General features: G+C 42.8%; 1 pseudogene; it reads right to left on the reverse strand.

The window, feature by feature from the left end:
• Positions 1 to 218: 218 nt before the first annotated feature.
• LOC101429601 (bifunctional methylenetetrahydrofolate dehydrogenase/cyclohydrolase, mitochondrial pseudogene) lies at positions 219 to 5,539 on the reverse strand (annotated as a pseudogene).
• Between the last annotated feature and the right edge of the window lie 729 nt (positions 5,540 to 6,268).

Consider the following 6,268-nt stretch of genomic DNA (forward strand, 5'->3'; position numbering starts at 1 on the left):
CAAAGTGAAACAGCTATTTGCAAATTGACAATGCCACATGTTAATCACTAGGAGAATGGCTTCTCTTGGGTATCGTGGCCCAGCAGGATACTGGAGTATTCCTGGGTGAGGTGCTGGGTGAGAGCTATGTGTGCAAACACCCACCCATTTAAACTTTCAATAAATACAAAGCACCATTTTAAACCGTTTCAGAAGAACAAGGAAAAAATATTGCATTTCTATTGGCCTGTTTTGCTTCTTGAGCTGGCTTGGAAGGCTGTTCTTAAAAGAGACGATAACAGTTCATTGGTTGCTGCTCCAAGCTCTTTAGATTTCAGAACTTCCTGCTCTTCAAGCCTCAACACTTTTTGGTTGTTGTTTTGTTTTGTTTTGTTTTGTTTGGCAGCAATAATAATGTTCTTCATTGGCATCCCCACTGTCATGGGACTGATGAACCCAGGGACTAGAGTGAGGTAACTGGCTTTCTACCTGTCTCTTTCAAAATCCACATCTCTGACCAATTTGAATTTAGCAGTTATGGGATCTTCAACTCTATTATTTATTCCCACATAAATGATCACTGCTCCTTCCTTGATCATATCTGCTGTGATCAGATATGGCATGTCTGCAGCAAATACCACAATATCTGCAAGAATTGTATGTTTCTTCAACTGTTCTTTGAGAGCATAGCAATGAGATATCGTAACAGAGGCAGCACCTCCAGGATGCCCACTCGTGTGTCCCATCTGTGTGTAGTAACATTGTAATGGGCATTCCAACATTCTTTGAACTTCCAGCCACAACCACATTCTTCCCTAGGGTTGGCATTCCAGTTCAGTTATTTCCTACACACCCCATGGTCTAGCCTGGAACATGGAATACTGATCCAAACCCATTCGGCCTATGTTAATTACATGAAAGCCATCAACATCCTTGTCTGGAGAATCAGCATTGCAGATCTTTCTCTTACCAATGTGCTCTGGAAGAGGCAGCTGAACCAGACGGCTGTTATTGTCATCTTTATTTAACTTATTGATTAAATTCAACAATTCTTCCTTTGGAATCAAAACTGGTTTCAAAATCGTTTCACTGACGATTCCCACATCCGCAGTTGCCCTGGTTTTGTTGAGGACATAGGAGTAACTGGCGGGATTCTCACCAACCACAACCACAACCACGCTCAGGTATGGCCTCTTGTTGCCAGATGCTACCCACTCTTCAACCTCCTGCCACACTTCCTGCTTGATCTGCTGGGCAAGTTTCCTTCCAGAAATGACAAAAGCTTCATTTCCAACTGTCGAGAGGTGGAAGGGGCGGTCGTGGGGGTGGCAGCTTGGTGTGGGCCAGAGCAGCCTGGTGGCCAGCATGGACACAAGAGAGTACAGCAGCCAGGCTGGTGTCGGTGCTCATGCCAGAGCTTGATTTATTCTTTGCTTTGACCTCTCCACCTTGCTGACCTCCTGGCTCTTAGAATTTCAACTTATTGCTTAGTATTTAGATCTCCACATGCCCAGGCATTGGCTTGGGGGAATGTTGACACCTGTCCAGCTTTTCCCGTGACCTATTTTGGCTAGTTGCTGCCCACCTACTGTGACCAAACTGACCTGAGGGTTTGATGCTGCTCTTATGAATGTTTACAAGGCCAGAGACTGAAGATAAGGGAAAGCTATTACCAAAGCTATAGCATCAGGAAGATACCTTCGACCTTTAAACAAGAATGTGAAGGCCAAAGCCAGGAAATAAGCTGCTAAGTTGTGATGCAGGAGCAAGAGAGTATTTCTCATATGTAATGCCCAAGAGGGAAATCCCTACTGGAAAATATAAATGGGTAAATTGACAAATAGGTAGATAGACAGAAAAGTAGGTAGATGATGGATAGACAGACAGAGAAATAGATATAGAAGAGGGCCATGCATGAAACAATGAGATTGTGTTGTAAACCAAGGATTATGATTACTACAATTCTATGAGGTCAGATTTAAGAAAGAAAGAAAAAAGGAACTTAGTGTACTACTAACAACCAGTTCTCCACATTCCCAGGTTTCTTAATTTCTTTTGGCCACCACTCAACCTATTGTTTCTTTGATACAATTCAAGGTAAGGAGGACACCCCAAGAAGTCCCTGGCCTGAGAAATCGCAAATCTCTCTCACCCTTAGTTCAGGTAAGGGAATGTTTACTCTTTTTTTCAAAAGGAAAAGAAAATAATAAAAAAGCATAGAAACCAGCATGTTGATAAAAACAGATCTGTTTTTCTAGTTTTTCCTAGGTACAGGCTGACCTGGATGGTCTACAATTTACAAGTCCCATTTTTTTTCATGCTTTACCTCAGCCCTGGACTTGGCTTCCTTTTGAATGTTCCCTCAAATTATTTTGGTGTAATAAGCAACAATCCTGCCAGGACTAGTAGGATTTTGGGGACCTTCATGAATCCTGCTACTTGGGGAGCAAGGGTTCAAGCCCTTTCTTCAGACTCAGTCATCTCCTAGGAGAAAGAGCCTGACTCTGCTGACCTGACTTCCTGGTCCGTGGGCCCTGCCCAGGGTAATGGAGACTTGAGAAGACATCCCACTTTGTACACCACTCAGTCTCCCAGGGGAGAGGAAACAGATCAGTTGCACTGAAAAGGGAGTAAGCAAGGGTTTCTGATTAGTGACCTATTCATCTACCATTGAAGACCTAGAAAGTTAGGAAGACCTAATTTTAAAAATTAGCTCTTCCTTCAAAATAGGAGATCAGTTAAATGAATGATAGTATATACATACAACGAAATACAATGATGTTGTAGAAGAAAATTGATGTGAAAAAATGTCCATGATATACTGTTATGTGAAAAAGGAGGTTACAGAAGAGTACATAGAATATGATCCCATTTTGGTTAATAAATTACATATAACTAATGTTTATTCAACATTAATTGTTTTATCCTCCTGGCTATCCTATGATGTTGGTAAGTATTATAATCATTTTTTACCAATGAGGACACTGAAGCACTAAGAGGTTAAGTAATTTGCCAAGGTCCATTTAAGTAAGCTAAAATACAGACCTAGCTATGCCTGATTCAAGAGTCTGAACTCTTAACAGTGATACTGTGGTTATGTCTATATTTGTATAGAAAAAGCCTAGAATGAGTTCCCTCCTGACAGCTTCCATGTTACTCAAATGTGGCCAGTCTCGAAGCCAAACTCAGCATGTAAATGCAATGCCTTCCCCCCAGCGTCGGACATGACACCCGGGGATGAGCCTCCCTGGCACCAAGGGATCACTAACAAGTACCAGCTGATGATGCAACTAGAAAATGACCTTGAATTAAAGGTTCAACGCGGACCAGCAGAATATCCCTGTCTACATATAATAACAGGAGTTAAAAATGCTGTTTGACCTAAATTAAGGGGGAAATGGAAAGGACAAATGAGTTTATATGGCTATGAGTCTCTAAAAAAGAGTCTGGAGGTTGTCAGAAGGATTGCCCTTGTGCACACCTGAGCAGAGTCTCAGAGACAGATAAAGTAGATACAACCCCAGGCATTGGTCCTTTTGAGGGCTAAAGAGACCCACAGGTTCTATGGTCATGGCAGATGGGGTTCACAGCCATGTCAGTTGGCCCTTCTTTGGAGCTGGTGTTTCTGTGTGATGGAGCTGGACTCAGATGGGATCTCTTTTCACAAGCCTTTCATGCTACTTTACTGGAATTGTAGTTGGTGCTGGGGCTTAAGGTATATCTAGGGGATTTGAATCTCTGGACTGACAATATGATAGCCAGGCCCTGACCTCAACAGACTTCACCTCCTACACTCTGATTTATTGGACTTACTCCTCTCGGCTAACATGGAGTTGAAGAATGTCAGCCACCACACCATGGAGCCTAGAGTGCCTACAACTGAAAGCAGGAGGATTGCATCCAGTATCCATGTGGAATCTAAGCCCCCTCTTGGCATAGATGTGGAATGGACACAACCAAGTCAAGGTCCACAGGAAGGAGGAATACAGTAAGGATTAGAGTGGACTTAATGATATTCTATTCATGAACTATTGTGGTTAATAATTGAGAAAATGTGGCATTGGTGTGGAAAAAGTGGCCATGGTGGCTGCTGGGTGCGGGGAATGGGAGGAAGAGATGAGATGTGGAGGCATTTTCAGGACTTGGAGTTGTCCTGGATGGTGCCCCAGGGACAATTGCCAGATGTTGTATGTTCTCCCATGGCCCACTGGATGGAACGTGGGAAAGTGTGGGCTATGGTGTGGAACACGGGACATGGGGTGCAGCGATGCCCGGAGATGTACTCACCAGACGCAATGGATGTGACATGATGATGGGGGAGAGTGTTATTGGGGGGGGAATGGTGGGGTGGGGGCGGTGGGGGCGAATGGGGACCTCATATTTTTTAATGTAATATATTTTTTAAAAATGAATAAATTGAGTAGAATTTGAAAAAAAATAAATAAAGGAAGAAAAAAAAAGCCTAGAAAGAGAGATACCAGGATATTGATCATTAACAGTGGTTATTTCTGAGTAGTGAGATTATAGGTGACTTTTTTTCCTCCTTATACTTTCCTGAGTAGTCTGAAATTTTTATGATTCACATGGGTTCTTTCTATAGTCAGGAAAAAACAACAAATCAATTTCTGTTTTGAAAAAAACAAACAAGTCATTCTTCCTAACTGGTCGGCAGCAAACCACTGGAGAATGGGGAAGTAACTTAATTATTACAAGGTTCTAGAAATCCCTATATTACCCAATCACTGTCTAGAATGAATAAATAATATGCCTTGCATATATTTTTTCCCAAATGTATTTAAATTCTCCCAAGATGTATACTCATAGTGCTTTAGTTTATTAAATAAATGTGTATTGAAACTGACTCATATGGTGGTCTATGACATTTAAACATTAAAATATTAAAGCAAGGTCTGGGATCTGCTGCTAAAAGGAAAAAGAATACAGAAAGACTGATCATCTCTTTTTAGCTGAGTGTCTTCTCAACAACTTAGCTCCGTTTTTTTTGTGGGGGGCATCACAAGAAAATAGAGGTAGGACCTAAAACTGCACACATTACTAAATGTTAACTCAGGAGGCTTGCTTCCCAGAGAAGATGATTTACAAGGATGAGAGATAATATGGAGAGAGAGTTGATTTAGGCCCAGAAAATTCTATTCTGGAAAGACAGAGTGCTAATATCCCTTGTATTACTGGGGACTAGGCCTCACCTTGAACCACAGGTATCTGTCAACACATAGATAGGGCAGTGCTGCAATACTTGTGTGCTGACATTTGCTCCAGTGCCCACAGGAAGTCATGGAGTGGGGGAACCCTCTGAGTGGGAGAGGCAAAGTATGTGGGCCTTTCTCTTCTGTCCAATTGAAAGTCAGCACCAGCCTTACTTTCTCTCACTCTTTCTTCTTTCCTTTTATAATGTTTTCCTTGTTTTCTATCTGAACATCCTCTTGTTCCCACTCAAGTCCCCAGTACACACTCTTCCATAGGACTCCAGTGATCTCATCACATGTAAGACACCATTCTGATCACAGATCTCAAACCAAGACATTCACTTACTAGTCATTCATTTAACACAGTTTATCTAATACTTTCCAGGCATTAGCTGCAAATTCTCTGGTAAATAAGACATAGTCCCTTTAGAAGAATATAGTTTTCTGGTAGGAAAAGCCAGAAAAAAAAGCATAAATTTGCTTTAATGGCCATAAACTTAAAACCAGATAAGAGATGGGAGACAGAGAGAGGAATGAGGCTTTACACACACACACGCGCACACACACACACACACTTTTGCCTGTATTTGGGACTTGCCTAGGAACCAAACTCCACATTCCTTTCCCTTCTGATGGAAGTCGAGGCTGAGGCCTGGGAGATTGGCTTACTCCAAGGGTACAACAAGTCAAAGGCATGGGGGAAAGAAAAGAGGGTAGAAAGGAGGGTCTAATATATTAAAAGTGAATTAAGGGAAGTGGACTTGGCCCAATGGTTAGGGCATCCATCTACCACATGGGAGGTCCACGGTCCAAACCCTGGGCCTCCTTGACCCATGTGGAGCTGGCCCATGCGCAGTGCTGATGTGCGCAAGGAGTGCCCTGCCATGCAGGGGTGTCCCCCACATAGGGGAGCCCCACGTGCATGGAGTGCGCCCCATAAGGAGAGCCGCCCAGTGCGAAAGAAAGTGCAGCCTGCCCAGGAATGGCACCGCACACACGGAGAGCTGACACAACAAGATGATGCAACAAAAAGAAACACAGATTCCCATGCCACTGACAACAACAGAAGCGGACAAAGAACA

Source organism: Dasypus novemcinctus, chromosome X, assembly GCF_030445035.2.
Source record: "Dasypus novemcinctus isolate mDasNov1 chromosome X, mDasNov1.1.hap2, whole genome shotgun sequence".
Taxonomy (NCBI): domain Eukaryota; kingdom Metazoa; phylum Chordata; class Mammalia; order Cingulata; family Dasypodidae; genus Dasypus; species Dasypus novemcinctus.